This window comes from Geotrypetes seraphini, chromosome 6 (assembly GCF_902459505.1).
Source record: "Geotrypetes seraphini chromosome 6, aGeoSer1.1, whole genome shotgun sequence".
NCBI lineage: Eukaryota > Metazoa > Chordata > Amphibia > Gymnophiona > Dermophiidae > Geotrypetes > Geotrypetes seraphini.
Window position 1 is genome coordinate 36741981 of NC_047089.1, and position 26440 is coordinate 36768420.

General features: G+C 40.9%; 1 protein-coding gene across 1 annotated transcript in view; it reads right to left on the reverse strand.

The window, feature by feature from the left end:
• GUCY1A2 (guanylate cyclase 1 soluble subunit alpha 2) overlaps positions 1–26440 on the reverse strand; it is a 359928-nt gene that overhangs the window by 57482 nt on the left and 276006 nt on the right. The window lies entirely within an intron of this gene.

The following is a 26440-nucleotide window of genomic DNA, read 5'->3' on the forward strand; positions in this document are numbered from 1 at the left end:
TAAATTTTGGCCATATGCTAACTTACATGACCAAAATTTTTCTTTCAGACAGTACCTAGTGTGCAATCTGTGCACATACCTCCCTCCCGATTATATACACGGCATCAATATGTGCAACAACTCAATTGATTACCAAGCTATTAACAGTAAATTAATTGGCCTTAACAATCAATCAGGTGATGAAGCTATTAAGTAGTAGATTTAAGACAAACCAGAGAAAATATTTGTTAATTCAACATGCAAATTCTGGAATGTGGTGAAAGCGCTTAGCTTAACAGGATTTAAAAAGTTTAGATAATTTCCTAAAACAAAAGTCCATAAGCCATTATTAAGACAGTTTGGAAAAATCCACTACTTATTTCCAGGATCTTGCCAGGTACTTTTGACCTTGGTTGGCTGCTATCTTCTTCTTCTATCTTCTATATATATAAAATCGGAGGTATGTATGTGTGTGTGTATGTGCCGCGATCACGCAAAAACGGTTTGACCGATTTGAACGAAACTTGGTATGCAGATCCCTCACTACCTGGGGTGATATGTTCTGGGGGTCTCGCGGCCCACCTGCACATGTGGGCGGAGCTACAAACAGAAAATCAGATTTCACCCATTCATGTCAATGGAAAAAATGTAAAAAGCTGCCATTCTCACAGTAATTCCAACTATAAAACACTTTCTATGACACTATAACCACTAGGGACATCGTTTCTATTCTACCACGGACACCATACATATAGAGTTTGTATGTTCTAACTGTGTTTGTAACTGTTTCCTTCATGCACCCCAGTTCATAATGTTATTACATTACATGAGTACTCACATATGCTGAACTAGGAACACAGGTTTCATTCTGAACCGGGAAAAAACTGCATGGAGTTTCTTTTCAACCTGAGTTTCCACATATTGAGTTGTTTAAATCAATACTGAAACTTTTGGATGCCACTTATTCCAACAGATCTTCCTTTTCAGTTTAAGAGATTGCAAATTCCAGTGAGACTTGCATTCTCTATCACAATCAACAAATCACAGGGACAGACTATTACATACTGTGGAGTGGATTTAAGATCCCCCTGTTTTTCCCATGGACAACTCTATGTTGCTTGCTCAAGGGTGGGTTCACCCAAGAATTTATATGTTCTTGCTCCTGGAGGTGAAACTAAAAATGTTGTTTATAATCAAGTTTTGTGTTAGTTGTATTATATTCATTTTGTCAAATATTTCACATTATAATTTGAATATTGTACTTTTTATAAAGCTGTAAAAAAATAATTTCATTCACCACTATAAAGTATCTTTATTTGAATCCATTTACAGTGTTACTGCTATAATTAAATACCCGTGCAACGCCGGGGCATCAGCTAGTTTTCAATAAAACTGTCACGATCTTATCTCATAATGATGTGTTAATATGCCATTCCAGATCTGAATGGCAAAGGATAAATGTCAAGAAAACATCTAGCAATGATGTATAAGTAATAGTATTGATCTCAACCTCCTGCTTAACAGGTAATCTTACCTGAAAAAAATATTGGTGCAAGTTTTATAATAATCTTTTATAAAACTTGCATCATAGAAACATGACAGCAGATAAAGGCAAAATGGCCCATCCAGTTTGCCAATCTGCAGCATCCACTATCTCTTCTTCTCCCTAAGAGATACCATGTGCTTGTCCCATGCTTTTTTGAATTCAAACACAGGGCTAGATTCTCAAAAAACGTGTAAAATAACTGACGGGCTGCTATCATCACCGTTATAGTAGGGATTTTAAAAAAGCGAGTCATTCTCCAAAAACACTCATGCAAATGAGGTTGGCGGAGAGTAGTGAAGACTCGGAAAATTTGTATGTGCCTATCACTGGTGATAGTGATGGGAACATGCACAGAATAAATGAAAAAAACAAAAACAACAACAGCGGGAGAGATGCCAAATCTCTCCCACCGCTAACCAACCCCCCCCAGCAGTAGGAGAGATGCCCAATCTCTCCCGCTGCCAAACAACACCCCACCAACTCCCCCTTGGCAGCAGGAGAGATGGCTATGCCATGCCCCGCCATGCCCCCCCCTCATGCCTCCAATGACCCCCCTCCCCCATACCTTACTTTAGATGGATGGCCAAAGGAATGCTTACTCCCTCCGGCCAGCTGGCCCTCCTCTTCAAAATGGTGGGACTTCCTCTCCCTGGTGCATCCTGAGGCTCTGATTAGCCCAGGTTGTTTAAGGCCCCTCCACAAGATAAACTTTTAACAGTGCTGGCACTGTACCGGCACCCCGGACCAGTTGCTGATTTTTTTGTCTTTAAAACCCAATGCCGCTCTTGGAGAATGGCTCAGTGATTTTTAAGAATCCACTGGAGTGCTCATTTCAATATTGAAGAGCCCATTTGTATGGTAGTGTTGGAGACTCCTGGAAAGCTCGCTAAAGACTGCAATAAACCGTTTTGATAATCCGCCAGTTTAGCGACTGAGTTAAAGGCAACCTTAAGTTTTGAGAATCTGGCCCAGAATCTGTCTCCACCACTTCTACCAGTAGACAATTCCACGCGTCTACCACTCTTTCTATTTTATTTTATTTTTTTAAGTATTTCCTTAGATTACTCCTGAGCCTATCACCTCTACTTCATCCCATGCCTTCTCACTCTGGAATTCCCTTTCGATTCCAAGATGGCTGCTAGGACAGATGTATGCGGCTGAGCTCCGTGTTAGCGCCGCTTATCCCTCTTTTCTCCACTGCTTGACCGCACTTAGCCTGATCGCGACTGGGTTAATTAACCTCTCTGACGCTTCTTTGGTAGCAAGTTCAGGTTTTTTTTGCGGGCCATGCTACTTGACTTCGAAAGTACCTGCGGATCGTGGTCGGTCTGTTCCAGTGTGGCATTCGCTATTGGGAAGAGGAAGGGTGCTTCTCAGCCTGGACCTCCGGCAGTTGGAAGCACCAGAAACCTGGTTCAGATGACGCTGGATTGATGAGGCAGCCACAGGAGACGCCCCAGACCACAGTGGGAACGCTGATCTCATCGGCAGACCTTAGCTTCGATCGAGCTTCACTAAGCCCAATCCAGAGACAGACTTCTCTCCAGCCTGGGAGTCATTACTTTTTTGGACGCAATTAATTAACCCTGTTGTGAGGTCAGCAAAAGCACTTAAAAGGTTAGATGGAATTGTCCTTTCCCTTAGATGTGTTCTTCTAAAAGCATCCCTAGCCTTAGGTCAAAAAGGAACACCAGTTAATTAAAATGCAATGAAAGAATGATCAGATCCCTCCCTCCCCCCCCCCAACTACAGCTTTAAACTATGAATTATCTGCTTTATAATTTTAAAAAAAGCTAAAAGTAAAGTGTCATCTACTGAATGTATTGGTTCAATTATCTAAGAAAAATTCATGGTCACTATTGCAGACATGAAATCAAACACTGATTTCTCTGCAGGGATAAATAGTAGGCTCTTCTGTTTTTAACTAACTTTTACCCCCTCTTTTACTAAGGTGCGCTATGCTTTTTAGTGCACGATAAATATTAGCGCGCGCTAAAAGCTAACACGTGCATGTTATCCTATGGACGCGTTAGCGGTTACCGCATGCGTTGATTTAGCGCACGCTAAACATGCGCTAAAACACATAGCGCACCTTAGTAAGAGAGAGCCTTAATATAGTGATTGGAAAATGTCAGTTTTTGAAATTTAACATCTGCTATCTTTATATTTTGCACAGTCCAGGGGGGGGACATGTGTCACTTTTTCTCTTTCTCTGGTGTTGCACTATGGCTTCTTGAGGACTCAGTTTAATATTCTTTGATGCTTACTTATGATTCGTATGACAATCATTGCTTTGAAATTGTTTTGCTTTCCCTTTACTGTAATTGATGAGCATTTGTTGAAAGTATTAAGGGCATTTTTCTTATGTCATTTGCTATATGTATGATGATTTTGGATTACTGTGTTTCAGTGTATGTGTATTTGTATGCTTTTATGTATGTTACTTTGGAAACCGCTGAGACTTTTGGTGGTACAAATTTTTTTTAATAAAAAAAATATATATATATTTTTCTATATATTTCTATTTTTAATTAATGGTTAGTTATTCGTTACCATGTGAGGGTCTGTTTGTGTTCTATGTATATGAAAGAGACATGGGGGTGGGGGGGCATTTTCAATAGGAAAAGGAAGGGAGGAGTGGAAGAGACAGTAAGAACTACTGGATGAAGAGGAGACAGATAATAGCGTGATGGATCAGGCAGGTGAGACACTGGGCCCTCAGCTGCCCTGGGCTTTGGGTACTATTGCCTGAGTAGTCACTCCACCCCTGGTATATATGAAAAAGCTCAAAACATAGAAACATAGAAAGATGACGGCAGAAAAGGACTATAGCCCATCAAGTCTGCCCACTCTACTGACCCACCCCATTAAGTCTGAGTGCAAATCACCCAGTTCCTTAACTCGACTTTCGTAGGGATCCCACGTAGATGTCCCATTTATTCTTAAAATCAAGCACGCTGGCGGCCTTGACCACCTGCTCTGTTGTGTTGTCTTCAGTATACCCATTAAATGGTAATAATTATGAAAATAATTTAAAAACCATACAATTATAAATTATTGAAATTACATTGCATAAAATATTCTTAAACCATTTTGAAAATCATAATTCAGGAAGACAAATGAAATATCTCTCTTGTTAAATCCTGTTTCATCTCAGAACTTTTCATCCCAGGCATCCCATGGGAGATAGCTCAAACAGTATAATCCATATATAGCGTTTGGCTGCCAAAATCTGCTCCTTCTTTTAAATTTTACATGTGGTGAGGTTAGCAATGATTTCAGCTCAGGAGTTTAGTCCTTCCAATTATGCCTCAAGCTAATGAAAATATTTCTTTTTTTTTCTTTAGATTGCAAGGCTTTAAAGACATAACAATGATGCAATATATCTTCTTATTACCTATTTATAGATGTTAAAATGGAGAGAGAGGAGATGCAGCCACCCTTGCAAATGTCACAGCATAGATAGAAATTTAATTCTATCAGTAAATGTCATGCTTTGCTAGGGTACTGTTGGCTAATCAGATTTGAAAAGCTGTAGTATACCCTCGATGGAAATAATATTGTAACTCTAAAGCACCTAAAAGTCTTCTTTTTATCATTTGCCACAGAACATGGATTGCTTTGTAAGAGATAGCACTCCACAGTGTCAGTTGCTTTTTGCAATTACCCAAGCTCTTCTGCTTTGCTGGGGCACAGAAACTTATTTTTCTCTGATTATGCTTCACTTTTTCACTCCTCACGGTAGATGTCTGAGGATTTTATTACAGGCTGATGCTTCAGTGATAAATATTTTAAGCAATAGTTTTTTTTTTCTTCTTTATCTGTAACAATATTAGTTTGGCAGAAAGGGAGAACAATAAACCCAGTTACACAGTGAGTGGCTCATAGTGTCTCTGTCTGAAATCACATGCAGAGAAGATCTAAGGAAAGGGCCACTGGGAATAAGCAACATTTCTCCGTGTTCCAGGAGAGTCGGCTTTGGGTCTCTTTCTGTCAAAATGTCATGCTTATACAGGAAGGCAATAAAATACATATTCTTTCAAATCAGCATCCTACTGTACTTTCTTGGGTCAAAAACATAAAGGTGACATTATTTTATGCCCTCTTATTATAGCTGATAACATCACTGGATATGAAAGACCAGCACAATCGGGAGACAGATTAGCAAGGCAGCAAATTGGAGCAGAACTGGAGGAGCATTTTCCTCAAGTTAAAGGTAACAGGCATGCAAATCTACCTCATGCATATTCATTAGGGATATCTTGAAAAACCTGACTGGCTGGGGGGTCCCCCAGGACAGGTTTAAGAACCACTGCACTAAGCCTTATCCCATTATGTCATTTCAGGTTTAAAGTTACGAGTATTCATTACAATTATTGATTTTGACTTGTGCTAGGCTATTAGAGCATTAATATACTGGATCATTTGTCTTTTCTACTAGTTACTCCCACTCTAATAAACTTCAGCTTAATTGAGTGTTGTTTACTCTTATGTCTCTCATTTTTATTTTTATTTTCAAGCCAAAACAAGCTTGAAAAATAAAATGGATATATTATAATCAAAATCAGATCTATAGAAATCAAACAGAATCTATAGAAATCAAACAGTGTTATACAGCATTACCATTATTGCAAGTTCAAACCTAGAAGACATATGATGAATATTAAGCCATACATTTAAAATGTTTTATTAAGCATCATTTTCAAAATATATTACTACCGTGTTTCCCTAAAAATAAGACAGTATCTTATATTAATTTTGGGTCCAAAAATCGCACTAGGGTTTATTTTCAGGAATGTCTTATTTTTTTCATGTACAACAATCATCTCTCCCTTCCTGTCATCTACCACAATTCATCCTCTTTCCTTTTTCTCCCCACCCCATGTGCAGCATCTTTCTTCCCCTTTCACCCATCCCCTTGTGCAGCATCTTTCTATCACTCCCTCCCATCCCCCTGTGCAGCAGAACCCCAGTGACCCTCCCACCATGAGACTGACATACCTCCGCTCTGAGGCCTCCAAAAGCAGCAGTGGCGGCAGTGCTTTGAATGGGATGCTTTGGGGCCTTCCCTTTTCCATATCATTGATGACATCATCAGTGACACGGCAGAGGGAAGGCCCTGGCGGAGAAGGCCACGAAAGCAGCCCGTTCAGAGCGCTGCCGCTGTTTTTGGAGGTCTCTGAGCAGAGGTATGCGAGTCTCACGGTGGAAGGGTCACTGGGATTCTGTTGCACAGAGGGATGGGAGGGAGGGATAAAAAGATGCTGCAGAGGGAAGGCCCGGCCCCAGCAGGGAAGAACATGAAGCAGCCAGTATGTCAGGGATGGAGTCAGGGAGTGTCGGGAACATTCCGGAGGGGCTTCGGGAGTTGATCTTAACTAGGGCTTATTTTTGGGGTAGGGCTTATATTAGGAGCAGTAAAAAAAATCATGCTAGGGCATATTTTCGAGGTAGGTCTTATTTTTGGGAAAATACGGTAGTAGGTCATTAAGATCAGAAAATGATATGTTACTAGACATATGAAAAAGAGAAGAGGTATTTAGTACTATAAAATCCTCCTTTTCTGTTGCGGGCCCAGTCTTATGGAACGAGGTATCTGGAGTAATAAGATTCTGCACAAATGTGTTACAATCTAGGAAATTACTTAAAACACATTTCTTTGTTAAAGTTTTTGGTTGATGCAAAAACATCTTGATAGTCAAGTGATGGTGAAGTAAGACCTTGAAGAAGAGAGTAAGATCAAACTGTATAGAATAACAGTTACTGATGTTGTTTTCTCTGATAGCTGTGTTTTTGTCTTTATTATTATGTATTTTTTTTTTTTTAATTATGAGCCACTTAGGCCTTTAAACGAATAATAAATAAATAAAACACTGACCATCATCTACATCTACAGTATATTTGACATGACGGTCAGAGAGATGTCTCTAAAAGAAAAGTAAAAACAAACCCCTCTCTTTTACGAATGCATGACACAGGGTCTGGACAGGTACCTGGAGGACAAAGGGATTGAGGGGTACAGATAGGAGTAGAGGTAAGGTTATAGGGACAGGATTAGAGGTAAATTATAAAATTAGTCAGAGACCACTGTTCAGGCAGTGGGCCTGATGGGCCGCCGCGGGAGCGGACCGCTGGGAGAGATGGACCTCTGGTCTGCCTCAGCGGAGGCAACTTCTTATGTTCTTATGTTTTAGCGCCGACACCGGCGGTAACTGATCTGGCGTTGCCAGCGCTGAAACCCGCGCTCATTAAAGAGGGGGAAAGTTAAGCTCACCTACCAGCACTTTCTCTAAGAAACAGCATGTCAATGTAGTAAACCTGCATATGCTGTCCCACTCACACTTTTATCTCAGCAGCTAGAGGGATCGGAAGTCACTATTTTAAAATAGCTTCACAGTTTAAATAAAACCATAAACAAAGCATCACAATTAAAAGATTCAAATTATAAAAGCATACAAACATCTCAACTGTTTCAAAAAAATCAATTTTTTAAAAAAAGCTCATGGTGACTCAAAAACACTAACCCCCCTTTTACAAAACTGTAGCGAAATATTTAGCCAAGGTGGTAACAGCTCCGACGCTCATAGGAATTCTATGAGCGTCAAAGCTCTTACCACTGTGGCTGGCGCTAAAAACCGCACTGCAGTTTTATAAAATGGGGGGAGGGGAAAACCTTTATACCTGCACCAATTTTCAAATTGAAGGTCCATTTGAAAGAGCATGTCATGCGAGCAACATCATATCAAAAACATAATTTTCCATGCTCAAATCACTCAGAAGACTCATTTTAGGTCAAATAATGAACAAGACAGAGTACTGATAGAATCTAAAAAACACGAACTTGCAGAGCTATTGTTAGTAATTTTCAATTTATGTTTAAAATCCAGCATGGTACCATAAGATTGGAGGTGGCCAATGTAATACCAATTTCTAAATACAGAAGTGATCCAGGAAATTTTAGATCAGTGGGCCTGACATTAGTGCCAAGTGAAATGGTAGAGACTATTATAAAGAACAAAATTATAGAGAATATACATAAGCATTGATTAATGAGATAAAACCAACATGGATTTAGTCAAGGGAAATCTTGCCCCATCAATCTACTACATTTCTTTGAAGGGATGAATAAACATGTGGATAAAGGTGAGCCTGTTGATATTGTGTACCTGGATTTTCAAAAGGCATTTGACGAAATACCTCATGAAAGACTCCTGAGGAAATTAGAAAGTCATGGGATAGGAGCTATTATACATTAAGAAAGGGTTAAAAGAGAGAAAACAGAGAATAGGGTTAAATGGTCAGTATTCTCAATGGAGAAGTGTAGATAGCAGGACTCCCCAGGGGTCTGTCCTGGGACCAATGCTTTTTAACATATTTATAAATGTTCTAGAGATGGGAATAATTAGTGAGGTAATTAAATTTGCTGATAAAACAAAGTTGTTAAATCACAAGAGGATTGTAAAAAATTACAAGAGGACCTTGTGAGACTGAGCATCAAAATGACAAATATTTAATGTGAGCAAATGGAAAGTGATGCATGTTGGAAAGAGGGACCCAAACTATAGTTCCGTGAAGCAAGGTTCTAAATTAGGAGTCAGTCCAGGAAAATGATCTAGGTTAAGAAAGCAGAGTATTAGGAATTATTAGAAAAGGAATGGAAAACAAAAAGGAGAATGTTATAATGCCTTTATATTGCTCCATGGTGTGACCACACTTTGAATAGAAACATAGAAATAGACTGCAGATAAGGGCCACGGCCCATCTAGTCTGCCCACCCCAATGACCCTCCCCTACCTTTCTCTGTGAATAGATCCCAGGTGTCTATCCCATTTGGCCTTAAAATCAGGCATGCTGCTGGCCTCAATAACCTGAAGTGGAAGACTATTCCAGCGATCAACCACCCTTTCAGTGAAAAAGAATTTCCTGGTGTCCCCGTGCAGTTTCCCGCCCCTGATTTTCCACGGATACCCCCTTGTTGCTGCGGGACCCTTGAAAAAGAAGATATCTTCTTCCACCTCGATGCAGCCCATGAGATACTTGAATGTCTCGATCATGTCACCCCTCTCTCTGCGTTCCTCGAGTGAGTACAGCTGCAACTTATCTAGCCGTTCCTCGCACGGGAGATCTTTGAGTCCCGAGACCATCCGGGTGGCCATTCTCTGGACCGACTCCAGTCTCAGCACATCCTTACGGTAATGCGGCCTCCAGAATTGCACACAGTATTCCAGGTGGGGCCTCACCATGGATCTATACAATGGCATAATGACTTCAGGCTTACAGCTGACGAAACTCCTGCGTATGCAACCTATGATTTGCCTTGCCTTGGATGAAGTTTGCTCCACTTGATTGGCAGTCTTCATGTTCTCACTGACAATCACCCCTAAGCCTCGTTCTGCTTCAGTTCTTGTTAGGATCTCGCCATTAAGGGTGTAAGTCTTGCATGGATTTTGGCTGCCCAGGTGCATGACTTTGCATTTTTTGGCATTGAAGCTAAGTTGCCAGGACCTAGACCAGCGCTCCAGTAGGAGTAGGTCGTGCATCATGTTGTCGGACATTGAACTTATGTCTGTTGTGCTTTTGCCCACTACATTGCTTAGTTTGGCGTCATCGGCGAATAATGTTATTTTACCTCGCAGCCCTTCTGCCAAGTCTCTTATAAAGATGTTGAATAGGATCAGGCCCAGGACTGAGCCCTGCGGTACTCCACTGATTATCTACGTCATTTCAGAGGGGGTGCCGTTCACCACTACCCTCTGAAGCCTACCTCCAAGCCAGTTCCCAACCCATTTCGTCAATGTGTCACCCAATCCTATAGAACTCATCTTGCTCAGCAACCTGCGGTGTGGTACGCTATCGAATGCTTTACTGAAGTCCAGGTATACGATGTCCAGGGACTCCCCAACATCCAACTTCCTCGTCACCCAGTCAAAGAAGCTGATCAGGTTGGATTGGCAGGATCTCCCCTTAATAAATCCATGTTGACGGGGATCCCGTAGATTCTCCTCGTTCAGGATCGTATCCAATTGGCGTTTGATTAGAGTTTCCATTAGTTTGCACACTATTGATGTGAGACTCACCGGTCTGTAGTTTGCTGTCTCCATCTTGGAGCCTTTCTTGTGGAGTGGAATGATGTTAGCTGTCTTTCAGTCCAACAGGACGTTACCCGTACTAAGGGAGTATTGAAGAGCGTGGATAGTGGTTCCGCCAAGACATCACACAACTCCCTGAGCACCCTGGGGTGTAGGTTGTCAGGCCCCATTGCCTTATTAACCTTAAGCTTTGACAGCTCGCAGTAGACACCGCTGGGTGTAAACTCGAAATTACTAAAAGGGTCATCTGCGTCAACCCTTGTCTGTAGCTGAGGGCCGAGTCCTGGCGCCTCGCGGATGAAGACTGAGCAGAAGTATTCATTTAACAGTTGGGCTTTTTCCGAGTCTGCTTCTACATAGTCTCCATCTGGTTTCTTAAGACGTACTATCCCGCCTGAGTTCTTATTTCTGTCACTGATATACCTGAAGAAGGATTTATCTCCTTTCTGGATGTTCTTCGCTAGAGACTCCTCCATGCGGAATTTGGCCTCCCTAACTGCTGTTTTGATGGCTTTTGACTTGGCCAGATAGACTTCCCTAGAATCCTGTTTCCCTGATTGTTTGTAAGAGATGAATGCTTTTTTCTTCTCCTTGATGAGGTCTGAAATCTCCGCAGAGAACCACTGTGGCTTATTGTTCCTTCGCCGTTTACTTACTGATTTAACATAGCGGTTTGTTGCTTCTTGTATGGTGGCTTTCAAAGTCGACCACATTTCTTCCTCGTTATCGGTTTCTGCTTGGCTTTGTAGCGCCTGGTGAACGAAGTCTCCCATTTCTTTGAAGTTTGTGTCCTTGAATTTGAGGACCTAGGTCAGTGTAGTAGATTTAGTGAAACCTTTCCTGAGATTGAACCATACCATGCTGTGGTCACTGGAGGCCAATGTGTTGCCCACCGAGACCTCTGTGACACTTTCTCCATTGGTAAGTATCAGGTCCAGTATTGCCTGATCCCTTGTTGGTTCCAACACCAGTTGCCTGAGTCTTGCTCCCTTCATAGAGTTTAATAGCCTCCTGCTGCTGCCGGAAGCAGAGGAAAGCGTGTCCCAATCCACATCAGGCATGTTGAGGTCACCTAACAATACTGTGTCCCCACGCAAGGTGATATTCTCTATATCTCCGATTAATTCCATATCTAGGTCATCCTGTTGTCTTGGGGGTCTGTATATTACGCCAAGATACAGGCATTTGTCCTTCCCTCTGGCCAAATTTACCCAAAGGGATTCCCCAGTGTAGTGGACATGTGTGATTCTGGTGCAATTTTGGTCACTGCATCTCAAAAAAGAAGTGGAGGGTATTTTCAATATGATGTCTAAATATGAGTTTAGACATTGTGTGGAAAACACACAAAAATCCAGTTGTGAACATGACCATTTTCAAAACAGGAAAATATCCATCTTTTTGTTTTAAAAAAGGCCATTTCTCAGATGTACGGTATATGTGCACAATGGGGCTCTTAATCAAAAAATAAAGACACCCATAAACCATCTACTGTCTACTATTTAAAGCAATGAATGGAGACAGCCCAACCTACTTGAACAGCCGCCTTATCCAACCTACCACAACCAGACTAAGGAGAACCCAGACACCATTCACTTATCCCCAAATCAGAGGCGTCAAACACAGGCAACAGGCATGCAGGCATGCCACGCAGGCAGCGAAACTTGACCACCAACTATCCAATCTACTGATCACGACATCAGACTACAAAACCTTCAGAAAAGAAATAAAAACCCTGCAATTCAAGAAATCAGTCAAGATAAACTAACTCCGCAGGAAGCATTTCAATCCCCCAAAGTAACCCGCTCAACTATGTAATTCTTCTGGAATTGTCCAGACAACCTCTTATGTAATCCGCCTTGAACCGCAAGGTAATGGCGGAATAAAAATCACTAATGTAATGTAATAAGCCGGCACTTGGATATCCTAATCGCCGGGACGTCCAAGTGCCAATTTTCGAAACCATCTTTCTGGACTTCTTGAGAGGCGTTCTAGCCGTTTTGTATTCAAAGAAACAGGGAGCATGTTGAGAGCCATGTTATAGGCGGGTTTTGAGTGTGCTTAGACTTGGACATTCTGCACTTATCGAACCTTTCCCAAAATGTCATGGACAAAACTCAGATGTTCTAAGCTAGACCTGTTTTCAAAGCATCTACATGACAAAAAGTACCCAAACTGACCAAATGACCATTGGAGGAATTAAATTATGACCATCTCAGCAGCTCCTGGGATGAGAAAGCCTAGTAGAGCATCACACAGGTGTTTTAAGTAGCCTGGTGGATAGGCTAATGAGCCATAGAGAGGAGGACCCAGACCCAAAAGCCCTTCCAACTAGTACATTTATGGTGGAAAGTATGAGCCCACCAAAATCCTGCCATATAAGTGCCACCTAAAGGCTATTGGGGTGGTAGACAGGTGGGTATAGTAGGCTTTGGGGGAGTTTTGGGTCACTCTAGGGTGTACTTCAGTTAACTTTACATTAAAAGTCCCAGGTACATATCTTATCATAACTCCCTTATTGTGTATGGTTAGCCCTCCAAAAACTCACCCAAAACTTACTGGACTCTACTTTACACCACACTAATAGCCCTTATGTACTGTAGGTAAAGCGAGATTTGGGTGGATTTTGGAAAGTTCACATATACCACTATAAGTGTAGTAGTTTGAGTGGGATATGGGCGTGAATCCCATAGTTCATTATACCGCCTACTAGGCTACTCCAGAAACCTGTTTACTACTCTAATAGGATTGCCCGTAACATCTGAAGCTGTCATACAGATATGTATGTACTGTTTCATTCACATCTTTGAGGGGTGGAAGAGGGTCAGTGACCACTGGGTGAGTGCTTGTAGGGGGTCATGTCTTTATCCTTCCAGTGGTCATCTGATCAGTTTGGGCACCTTTTTTGTTAAAACAGGTTTAGCTCCAAATGTCCAAATTGTGTCCTGAACATTTTCTAAAATGTTCATTATTGCAGAAAAATGTCCAAAACATAAGCCCATCCTAGTTCTGCCCATACCACACCTCCTACATGCCCCCTTGAGATTTAGATGCACTGTAGATGAATAGCATAGAAATCTGTTTACAAAGTGGGTTTTGAAAATAGCGAATTGGAAGGGTTCTGACCTCCTTAATCTCAAAAGTTCAATATCTCCATTCTCGCAACAAGTTCCTTCTTCAATTCGACCTCTCTGCAGCTTTTGATGTTGTCCATCATGATATTCTAATTTACCAACTCACCGAGATAGGCATAACCTCCACAGTCCTTGACTGGTTCTCGAAGTTCTTACGCTCCCGCTCCTACATAGTCAACATGAAGGGCACTTCTTCCTCCCCCTGGAACCCGATCTGTGGAGTCCCGCAAGACTCACCTCTCTCTCCTATCCTCTTCAACATTTATATGTCCTCCCTTAAACTCCTCCATCTCTCCCCCCTTGAAACACTCTACACTTACGCAGATGACATCTTTGTCCTCCTCGAGACCGACCGGAACCTCACCAACCTCTCGGCAAACATATCCTCATGTATATCGAACCTTCAATCCTGGGCCCACACTGTGCAGATGAAACTGAACGAATCTAAAACAAAACTTCTCTGGCTCGGCCCAAAATTGGACCAACTGCCCACCTCCATCCCACTGTCCTCTGGCCCCACTCTGCATCTTGAATATTCTAGTAAAGTTCTGGGAGTCATCATTGACTCTACACTTTCCTTCAACGACCACCTCAACTCCCTAGTAAAAAAAATGTTTCTTCAGCCTTCACATGCTGAGAAAAGTGAGAACCTGTTTCCATCAAAAACACTTTGCCGTCCTTGTCCAATCCACCATCCTTTCCAGACTGGACTACTGCAACTACCTTAGCCTAACAAAGAAAAACCTTCAAAAACTCCAGAATACCGCTGCTAAGCTTATTTTCGCAAAAAGCAAATTCGACCACGTCTCACCGCTTTTATCCAAGCTCCACTGGCTTCCGATTATCTCCAGAGTCCACTTCAAATGTGTCTGCCTCACTTTCAAGATCCTACACGGTATCCTCCCTCCCTTCATTCCTCTTTCTTGGAACTCCTCTAACCCCAATTCTGCCAGATCCACCCAAAAACTGAAACTTTCCTTTCCCTCTCTAAAAGGCGTTTCACTTGTAGGAAAACTAGGTTCTTCCCTCCCTTTCAGAATCACTCAGCTCTGGAACAACCTTACCTCCCCTCTTAGGAATCTGAGCTCCCTCCAACTCTTCCGTAAACATCTGAAAACCTGGTTATTCTCAAAAATGTAACTCCTCCTCCCTCTCTGGTTATTCTAGTCCTCTAAATTTTCTCTTCATTTTGCCTCTTCCCTCCACTGGAGTTCCTTTCTACCCTAACTCTTGTTAACCGTGTCGAGCTTTACGAATGTAGAGATGATGCGGTATACAAACCTAAGGTTTAGATTAGAAGACAAATGGCCATCTATCACTTTATACCATTTTTGTGTGTTTTTTGAAAATGAACCCCGCAGTGGAATTAGAAAAAGTACAGAGAAGGGCAACAGAAATGATAAAGGGGATGGAATGATATCCTTATGAGGAAAGCTAAAGCGGCCAGGGCTCTTCAGCTTGGAGAAGAGACGACTCGGGGAGATATGATAGACGTCTATAAAATAATGACTGGAGTGTAAAGGGTAGATGTGAATCACTTGTTTATTCTTTTCAAAAATACCAGGACTAAGGGGCATGCAATAAAGCTACTAAGTAGTATATTTAAAATTTTAAATGAACCAGAGAAATTATTTCTTCACTCAACATGTAATTAAACTCTGGAATTTGTTGCCAGAGAATGTGGTGAAAGCATTTAGCTTAGCAGGGTTTAAAAAAGGTACGGATAATTTCCTAAAAGAAAAGTCCATAAGCAATTATTAAGATGAACTTGGGAAAATCTACTGCTCATTTCTAGGATAAGCAGCATAAAATTGGTTTACTCTTTTGGGTTCTTGCTATGTACTTGTGACCTGGACTGGCCACTGTTGGAAACAAGACCTTCAGTCTGTCCTAGTATGACAACTCTTATATTCTGGTGGTAGTCTCTTCTGTTTCTAAGGGGCTCACTTTCAAAAAACAAAAACGTCCAATAAACGGCATAGACCGGCACTTGGATGTTTTAATCACCAAAACGTCCAAGTGCCGATTTTCAAAACTAAGTTTTTAGACATCTTGCAGGGCATCTAAATATTAGGGAGGTGTGCAAGATGCATGTTTTGGGTGGGATTTGGGCAGGCTTAGCACTTGGACATCTTGCAGGGATAATCAAACCTTTTTCAAGACATCCAGTGTGTCATTTTGATGTTCAGAATTAAACCTGCTTTAAAAGCATGCCAAAAAGGTACTCAAACTGACCAGATAACCACTAGAGGGATGAAAGCATGCCCGCCCCTCCCCCCATATACTCCCCAAGTGGTCAATGACACCCTCCCATCCCCCAAAGATGTAAATGACAGTTTGTATGACAGCTTAAGATGTTATGAGCAGCAAGTAGGTGTCTGGAGTAGCCTGGTAGGCCACGTAGTGAACCAAAGAGTGGAAGATCCAGACCCATATCCCATCCTACCCACTGTATTTACAGTGGAATGTGTGAGGCCACCAAAACTCAACCAAATCCTACTGTACTGCCTTATAGGTGACACCCACAGCCATACAGGCTATCGGAGTGTTTATAGTATGGTTTTTTTTTGGGGGGGTGGGGGTTGGAGGGCTCACCATACATGAAAAGGGGTTCTGGTGAAACATGTACCTGGCACCCTTTATGTGAAATTCACAGCAGTGCCACCTAAGATACCTCGCTGCCTTTTCTGTGTGACTAGTGCATTAAGATGCTCTTGGGCCCATATTCTATAAACGGCGCCATAACTTAGGCGCCTAAGTGAAAAACGCCATTTAAAAGACCTTTTAAAAATGATTTTCAAAACAGTACCAGTCATGCCTAAATAGGTACATTATGGCACCTAACGCCACTGCAGGCGTGGCTGACACAAAAGTGGCATTAGATGCCATAAAGCGCCTCTGTAGGCGCAATTCGTGTCAAGGTAGGCGTCGGAAATGTAGGGCCTTGAAAATTCTGGCCTACATTTCTGGCACCTACCTTTGCCGACAGCGCGATTCTATAAACGGTACCGTCGTGTGATTGACACGTGATCGGTGGCTGCTTATAAGGGGGCCACTGACAATGGCACCATTTATAGAATCCAGCTCTTACCCCCCTCTTCTATGAAACCACGCTAGTATTTTTTTTTAGCGCAAAGAGCCACGCGGAATGGCCCGCACTGCTCCCAACGCTCATTGAATTCCTATGAGCATCGGGAGCAGCGTAGGCTATTCATCGCGGTTCCCTGAGCTAGAAACTGCTAGTGCAGTTTCGTAGAAGAGGGGGTTAGTGTGATACTGGTTGTTATGAAATACAACTGGGTAACATCTCTGGCCAGGTAGCTGCCATTAAATAAGAGGTCTGATATCTTGGCTTCCTGGTGGATGCTGATCTCTTTCAAAGTACATATCAGCTGGAGGAAAACGGGGAGGCTTAAATTATTCATATCCCTGGATGACTTCCATAATGTTCTGCAACTCCTTGTACTTAGCCCACTGGATAATAGTAATCTGGTGTATCTTTGATGTCCATCTACCTTGCAGCTATCCCAAAGTGCAGTCGTGCATCTGCTTACTGACAGAAGACATTGATATCATTGTACTGGCTCCTAATTGCCTTGCAGATAAAATTAAAGCTAAAATTAAAGTACCGATGATGATGCACACGTCCATACATTCGCAACCTTTGTATTTTTGTCATCCTCAGTGAGCAATTTGTTCTCACAGTCAAGCAAGAACTATATACAGTAGTATTGTTAACTCATTAAAACCACCCACTAAATTTCAGCAGATTCCATAACATGTTATTTTACTAAGAAAATATAGAATTCAGAAGAAACCCTAGAGGGGGAAATTAGAACATTAGGTTTAAAAAAGATACAGGATTGTGTAGGAAATGAAATTTTGACACAGTTAGTATCATCAAATCAAGTGGGGTTATCCTCCCTGTAAAACCATGTATTATTGTCAGAGGAAAATATTGTTAAAATAATTGCTATTATAAAGCGCAGTGGCTCCCCTACTGATATTGTTCCAATTTTTATCGTCAAGGAAGCACGGAAGGCACTTTTTTGCCAACTACTTTGAAGCTGATAAATGCTTCCTTGCAAAAGGAGATTTTTCTTAGATAATTGAAGTAGGCTATAATGTGCCCAATTTTTGAAGGAAAAAAAAAGGCTTTTCTGATTTTGCTGCTTTGAGTGATCTTATAATTTCTCATTTACACGCTGCCTGAATCCCTATGGTGGGTTCTGTTTCTGGCAGTGTTCAAGGCCCAGTTAAAAGCCCACTTTTTTGAGAGTGCTTTTAACTCCTAACTCTTTTCACCTTGGGTTCTGCATCCCCAACCCAACTCTGTCCAAGTTAGATTGTAAGCTCATCTGAGCAAGGACCATCTATAAATGTCAAAATGTACAGTGCCTTTCAACGCTATATCAATGATAAGTAGTAGTAGTAATTTAGATAAATTAGTGACTTTTGTGCGTGAGCCAAAATAATCAAATGATTGTACCTTCGATTTCTAGTGCCTGCTGGGTTTGCACAATACCTTTGTCTGGATAGCTCCATCTTTAAGAAACAGTTTGCCCAGTTAAATTTGAAAAGAGAGGTCTTTAAAAAATGTAAGATCTTGTTGAAGACTTTTAACTTTGAATTGGCTTTTAATATGCTCTCCGATAGGGATTCATGACTTCTTTAGGCTACGTGATATGGTTAACATTGTATTATGGGGTTTGTGGAGGGGGTTGTTTTTGTTTTCTTTCTACGTATGAGTGGATTTTTCTTGGATGGATGAATGAGGAAGGCTTTTCTATAGCTTTTTGGAGTTCTTTAGCTTTTAAAAAAATTTTTTAATGAGAATTCGTACACTTCTACTACCACTATTAATTATTTCTATAGCACGACCAGACGTATGCAGCTCTGTACAGAGTCACAAAGAAGACAGTCCCTGCTCAAAAGAGCTTACAATCTAAACAGACAAGACAAACAAATAGGATGCCATGGATACAGTTAAAGGGAACGGTTAATCTGCTGGCTGGGTTGGAGGGCAGAGGGGAGTTCAGGACAATCAAGCCATTGTGACATCACTGATGAGGCTGGCTCTTATTGGTGGAATGAGGCATTATAAAATCACAAGCTCAGCTCTGCTTCCCAAAGACAGACACTCTTCACACTACTACTACTACTATGAATTATTTCTATAGCGCTACCAGGCGCACGCAGCGCTCTACAGAGTCACAAAGAAGACAGTCCTGCTCCAAAGAGTTTACAATCTAAACAGACAAACAGGATGTCATGGATACAGTTAAAGGGAACGGTTAATCAGCTGGTTGGGTTGGTGGGCAGTAGGGTTATGGATTGAAGACTATATCAAAAAGGTGGGTACACCTCCTGAATCCTAGCAGGCTAGGCAGTATGTTGTTTTTAATAAACTGTAAACTAAATGTTAGGAAGGTACTAATGCCTTAGCTTTTAAACAAATGGGTTTCTGGGCTACAATATTGAGACTTCCCTTTTGGATCTGATAGAGGACTTAAGAAAGTACACTTCTCCTTCTGTATTCGCGGTTTCGATTATTCACGGTTTTTAGCTTGCTGGCTCCTCCCCCCAAATTACATCAGCTTGCATAGAGAAATCTCCGATTCTAAGCGTTTACAGAGAAAATCGCCGATTCCCAGCACTTTCTCCACCGTGTTTTGCCTCTCTTTCAGGAACAGGCCAGGTCTCCCACCATGTTATTCGCAGTTTCACCATATTCACGATGGTTTTTAATAGAAAACACCGAATAACATATGAAAAAGTTATTTGCGGTTTTTCTGTATTTGCGGTTCTGTTAATCTCCTATCGCAGTGAATACGGAGGGAAAAGTGTAGTTGGATGCTGATACTGATTATCTGTTTGCTATTCTGTACCTTTCAGCTGCCTTTGATTCTGTAGACATTACCGTCATTGTTGTGTCTAAAGGCCTGAGGTGTTGAAGGCAGGGTACATGATTGGATTACCTTTTTTAAAGAGCAGATTTCAGCGTCCTGTAACAAAATCAGGTATCGTGAACACAGTTTACAACTGAGTGTCCCACAGGGTTTTCACCAGTAGCTGGTTTTTAATGTATTCTGTATATATAATAATAATAATAATAATTTTATTCTTATATACCGCCAAATCAATAGAAGTTCGAGGCGGTTTACAGCAAGAAGCGCTGGACAATCAGCGAAGAGGTTACAGTCAAAGTCAGCAATACAATCTTACATAATGAAGGAATATGAAAGCTATATAGTTCATTAGGGTTACTGGTTGAGTAAGCAGAGCTTACATTTAAATGCACATTTAAATGCTTCTTATGGTATTTGATATAATTTGAATTAAGAGAGTTGCACGGGTACAGAAATTTCACCCATACCCACTGAGATCCATTGAAAGCAATGGAAGTAAAACCCAGATGCCTCAAACTATCCCCCTTACTTCCATTGCTTTCAACGAAAGTAAAACCCGGATATCTCAATCCATCCTCCCTACTTCCATTGCTTTCAATGGAAGTAAAACCCAGATGTCTCAATCTGTCCTCCCTACTTCCCTTGCTTTCAACGGAAGTAAAACCCGGATGTCTCAATCTGTCCTCCCTACTTCTATTGCTTTCAACGGACGTAAAACCCGGATGTCTCAATCTGTCCTCCCTACTTCCATTGCTTTCAACGGAATTAAAACCCGGATGTCTCAATCTGTCCTCCCTACTTCCATTGCTTTCAACGGAATTAAAACCCGGATGTCTCAATCTGTCCTCCCTACTTCCATTGCTTTCAACGGACGTAAAACCCGGATGTCTCAATTTGTCCTCCTTTTTCTGGACCATAAGGTAACCCTATGACCCAACCCCAACAGCCTCCAGTGGTGTTTTTGATGGCATTCAGTATTTAACCAATAAGTGTTCCAAGCCTCAGTCTGCTGTTCCAGCTGCCCTTCAGGGCACTCCAAGCATTCTGGTGCTCCAATTGTCTTTCTCAGTGCATTTCAAGCTTTACTCTTGAGTCACCAGAGATTTTGACTATACTCCTGCAGGAATCCCATAGAAAATTGTTCCATCCCCAGAGGATTCCCATGGTGACTTCTTCTATCCTGCTATCTGTGTGCCCTGTATAAGCTGTTCATTGTGCAGGGTTTGGCATACGTGTTAAGAGAATTACAATCCATGTTTTGTCTATTACAATTATTGCAAAGTATATTGTTACAGATACAAAGCTGTTCCAGGTTAATATCTGGAATGCGGCGTGACCATGCTGCGAATGATCATAAAAACAGTGCTTCTCCCCATCAAAAATTTAGAAAAACTCAGAATTTCACTAATAATATGTTTTTGGTCCTTTTTCTTAGTTAAATATACATGAGTACTTTAAAACTCAGTATAAATAATACAGAGACATTCTGAGGGAGTAGAGTAATTCACAGACTTAAAAACAGACTTATGACAGTCTCTGTTCTGCCCTACTCAAAGAAAATTTCTTTTTCTCTCTCATTAAATCGTTTCTTTGGCCTCTTTGTCTTAGCTTGGTAGAAATCAGTGAAAATGTCTGCAAGTACTCAAAGATAGCAGGTCACATCATTAATTACCATGTTATTATCACAGCAATTAAGTTTACATTACATCAGTGATTTCTATTCCGCCATTACCTTGCGGTTCAAGGCGGATTACATCCAAACTAAAACAAGAATTACATTTCAACTTTGAAGTAATAGATTAAACGATGAGATAGAATTTTAAGGGAGAATTATGGGTTTTCGATAATGTTTGGTAACTAGAAAAATTAGAGAGTACTTAAGGGTTTATAGAGTGTTGGATGTTGGTTAGGATTTTTGTGCTGGATAGGTTTAACGTGTTTTTTTGAAGAGTATGGTTTTAGTTTCTTTCTTGAAGGTTTTGTAATCTGTGGATGAAGATAACAGAGTGGTGAGTTGTTTGTCCAACTTACCCTGTCTCTACCTAGACTACACTATCGTAAATTCTCTGATGCAGGAGAAAGGGTCCTACAAATACTTTACTAATAATAAATAATGTAACCTAAGACCTCTTAAGCCTTATCTCTTCAACACTAACTGAATTGTTTCCCTATTTCTCTTATGCCTTACCTGCATCCTGCCCACCTGTAAGTTGATGGCTTTATATTGTACCTATATTCGCTGATTGTCCAGTTCTTCTTTATTGTAAACCGCCTCGAATTACTATAGCTTTGGCGGTATATAAGAATAAAATTATTATTATAAAAACCTCTAGACCACAAAACAGAGCTCTCCTGGTCTTTTTTGGATCTCAGGTCCGAAGTACTATTTTTATTACTCAATAAGTAGTCTTCTAATTTGAACCAGCTTCCCATAGAGTTAAAGATGTTAAATATAATCTTTCATAAATTCTGTAAACCATGGCTTTTTGGGAAAGCCTTCAGCTAAATTATTGCCTACATATTTTCTTATGTTGTGTGCTCTGTTCATCGCATTGTAGCTTGAAAAAAATGAAGATAGATAGATAGATAATACTGCGTGATACCACATATTTTTATACACAGAGCTATATAAAAGTCACTGCGCCTGTAAAATGAGGCTTTAATATATCTGAAATATCAATGATTTGTTGAAATCCACTGAGAAACTTCTTATCAGCAGAATATAAGGTTTAATTAAGACATAAAATGAAATGATTGAGTTCTTGTATTATTTTATAATTATACAATCATTCAATAATGACCATTATGTCTCTTTGGTTCAAACTTCTACAGATGTGTCCTCATCGGTTTAAGCAGTGAAGGATGCAGCACATCCCATCTTAAAGGGGAGGAACATTAGGAAATACAGCTTTCTTATAGTTATCTTTTATGGAGTTATTTGCAGCATAAAGCAAAGAATATGGGGTCTTTCAATGCTACGTATTCTAGTCTTGCTATATTACAGAAGACTGAGCTCACCGAGAAAGAAAAAAAAATTATTTGTTTAAGGTTGTTGACACTGTAGAAATAAAGGTGTCTGCACCCAATTAGGTCCTTGCCCTTCGAAGAAACTCTGTATTTAAAATAGCACTTGAACCAGTAAATACAGGTAGACTTTCTCACCAGCACCCATCTCCCATTATTTGGCTCTAACATGCAACTTACCAGTCATTAAAGGACAACTTCTGATTTGCCCACTTAATAGGCTGACTTCTTTTGGGCTCCTTTTATCAAGCAGCGGTAGAGCCTTTTACCGAGGGCTGGTACGGTAAATGCTCCAATGCTCATAGGAACTGAATGAGCGTTGGAGCATTTACCTCGCTGGCCCGCGGTAATAGGCTCTACTGCTGCTTGATAAAAGGAGCCCTTTGTAAATTAGACATTTGCATGAAGATCCTATAAGCCTGGAAAGATGTCTTTAAAGGGACAATGCAAAGAAAAGGCTCTGTTTCCTGAAATGCTTCTGCCTTGAAAATTCCTTTTGATATGCTGTCCATCAAAACCCTAAGCTCTCTTTGAATTTTCCCTTTGGATTTCATCTGTCTGAGTTCCATTTTCAGTCATGTTCCACGCACTGTCCCAGGACTGATTTAAGACACCTAGAGCTTTGGTGTCATAAATATAACTTGTCAGGAGCCTTGCCAACTGCCAAATCATCTTCTGCAATTCAGCCAGAAACCTGGCTCCCTAAGCAGTTGACCTCTTGACTTCTCGATGAAAGAAAAGCCCTTTAGTGATACAAGGCTATGGTTTATTTTATCTTTTGACTTTGGGGTTAGAGATTCACACTATGCGCTCCATAAAATACATGAGACACCAAGTGTGATCTGCTCTTTAAAAAATATATATTTCCAGCAAAATAACTGCTTGTCTAGAAATGAAAGTGGCATTCCTCACTGTATACGCAGAGCACTATAGCCTGGATTCTGTAAATGGAATCTAAATCGGCCATTGCCTAAATACATGGTGCCGGCTGCATGCCAATCACGCTTAGGCACCGTTAACAGAATCGCGGCTGCTGGCGCCCAAGACAAACGTTAGGGTTTTAAAGACCTATATGTCTGGTGACTAAATTTTACTGAGCATGGCGCATAAGGTCATCTCCTCCCCCTATCCACGCCCGTTTTGATCTTAGGCGCCACGAGATACCATGCTGTAGGTGCGATTCCGGTGCTTACCCTGGTAGGTGCCTCTTGGCACCTACTTTTTTTTAAACAAGTTTTTAATGGTGTGTTCAATTACCGCGCCAATTAATTCAATTAAGTTAGGCATATGCCTGGCAGGTCAATCATTCCATTGCACACATTGTTTTACAAAACCCTCTAAAGGACTCCAGACATCCCTAAATGCTGCCAGATTCCCTGATCTTTCAGCTAGGTTCGCTTCATATTTGTAGAAAAGGCACATAGTTTCCCACCAAAAATGAAAATTTAACAATCTGAAATCTTTCCAGTTTTTAACTATTGACTGTAGTGACACTCCAGATAATATTAGGGACAATTTGTTTTTATTTGCTGACATTAGGGTGCCTACTGGAGCCTCACTTACAGCATCGTTTTTATAGAATCCAGGTCTATGTGCTGTAACTTAGTTACAGTAAGGGCCAAATTTTATAAATGTTGCCTAAAAATCAGCGCAGAGCTTGAAGAATGGTATTTGGCAGCTAAACTGTAATGCTAAGAAATGCAAAGTCATGCATTTGGGCTGCAAAAACTCGAAGGAACGGTACTGTTTAGGGGGTAAAGAACTTATGTGCACAACAGAAGAGCGGGACATGGGTGTGATTGTATGTGATGATCCCAAGGTGGCCAAATAGGTTGAAAAGGTGATGGTGAAAGCTAGAAGGATGCTAGGGTACATAGGAAGATGTATGGCCAGTAGGAAAAGGCGGTATTGATGCTCCTGTATAAGATTCTGGTGAGACCTCATTTAGAATATTGTGTACAATTCTGGAGACCACACCTTCAAAAAGATATAAAAAGAATGGAGTCGGTCCAGAGGAAGCCTACTAAAATTGGTGCGTGGTCTTCGTCATAAGGTGTATGGGGACAGACGTAATGATCTCAATCTGTATACTTTGGAGGAAAGGCAGGAGAGGGGAAATATGATAGAGACACTTAAATACCTATGTGGTGTAAATGTGCATGAGTTGAGTCTCTTTCATTTGAAAGGAAGCTCTGGAATAGGATCAAGTTAAGAGGTGATAGGCTCAGGAGTAATCTAATGAAATACTTTCTTACAGAAAAGGTGGTAGATGTGTGGAACAGTCTCCCGAAGGAAGTAGTGGAGACAGACTGTGTCTGAATTCAAGAAGGTGTGAGATTTCTTAAGAGAGAGGAAGAGATAATGGTTACTGCAGATGGGCAACTATGGTTTGCTTGTATTATTAGGTTTTAATACATTGGAACTTGATGTTTGTCTTTTAAGAGTTTGTATGATGATGATGAATTGGATTTTGTCATGTTATGTGTTTTTATGTATGTTGCATAGAATTGTTAGATAGTTGGGATATAAATTTTTAATCCATTTTAATCTAATTCGTTTATGTTTAAATTCTTTGTAATGCACTGTTAATATTTGAAAAATAAAGATTCTTTAAAATAAATAAATAAAGCAAGTCTTACCTACACCAAATCACATTTGAAATATGTAGAAATTAGGAAATATTTCAATGTACAAATAGTCTAAACTATATCTGTAGCCACGGTTATTTCAAACTTTACATATTACTAGTGACCAAAATATGCAGTGTTGCACGCTGAATCTAAGGGCTCCTTTTACAAAGCCGCGCTAGCGGTTTAACGCGTGTAATAGCGCGTGCTACACTTCCGGCCGTGCTAGCTGCTACTGCCTCTTGAGCAGGCGGTAGTTTTTCGGCCAGCGCGGGGGTTAGCGTGTGATGAAAAGTGCGTTAAACCCGCTAGCGCGGCTTTGTAAAAGGAGCCCTAAATCTATCTTCAGAAACTGCTTAAAGTGAGTCTTACCTACATCAATTTACAGTTGAAATATGTAGAAAGTAAGTAATATTTATTTGAACGTACAAATAGTCTGAACTACATCTGTAGCTACATCAATGTCATTTATGCAGTTAAATGTTATTTAACAAAATCCAGCTTATGTTTCAGCTCAAGAGCTCTCTGCTGACCATCTGACCCCTAAAATACATTCCCTCCTCTCCAGATTGTACACATGACTCATTTTTACACACCTTTTTATGGACTGCACATGTGATGCAAACAGTACACAGTGGAGCAATTAATGATATGGATGTGCAACTTTATTCCTTGGTAATTAAAATCTGTGCGATGGCTCAACACGCACATGGTTCGACCAATTGGGGGGTACAGATAGGTATAGACCATTGCTCAGGCAATGGGCCTGATGGGCCGCGGCGGGAGCGGACCGCTGAGCAGGATGGACCTATGGTCTGCCTCAGCGGAGGCAACTTCTTATGTTCTTATGTTCTTAATGTGGCCTGTCTCAGGAGCCTTGTGATAAATTTTTCCGTAGTGTAGTTAAAAAACAAATTTGGAGCCTCATCTGAGCTCTAGGTTAGCTTATGAAGAAGCCATACAATGCACACTATACACATGGATAATCGGAGGGCTCATTTCAATGTTAACGAGAACATTTGCGTGCCATTGTCGGAGACTGCTAGAATCCTCACTAAAGACAGATAATCTGTTTTAATAATCCGCAGCTAAAATGCCGGAAAACAGTTTAGCGATGGCGTTAAAGTTTTCAGAA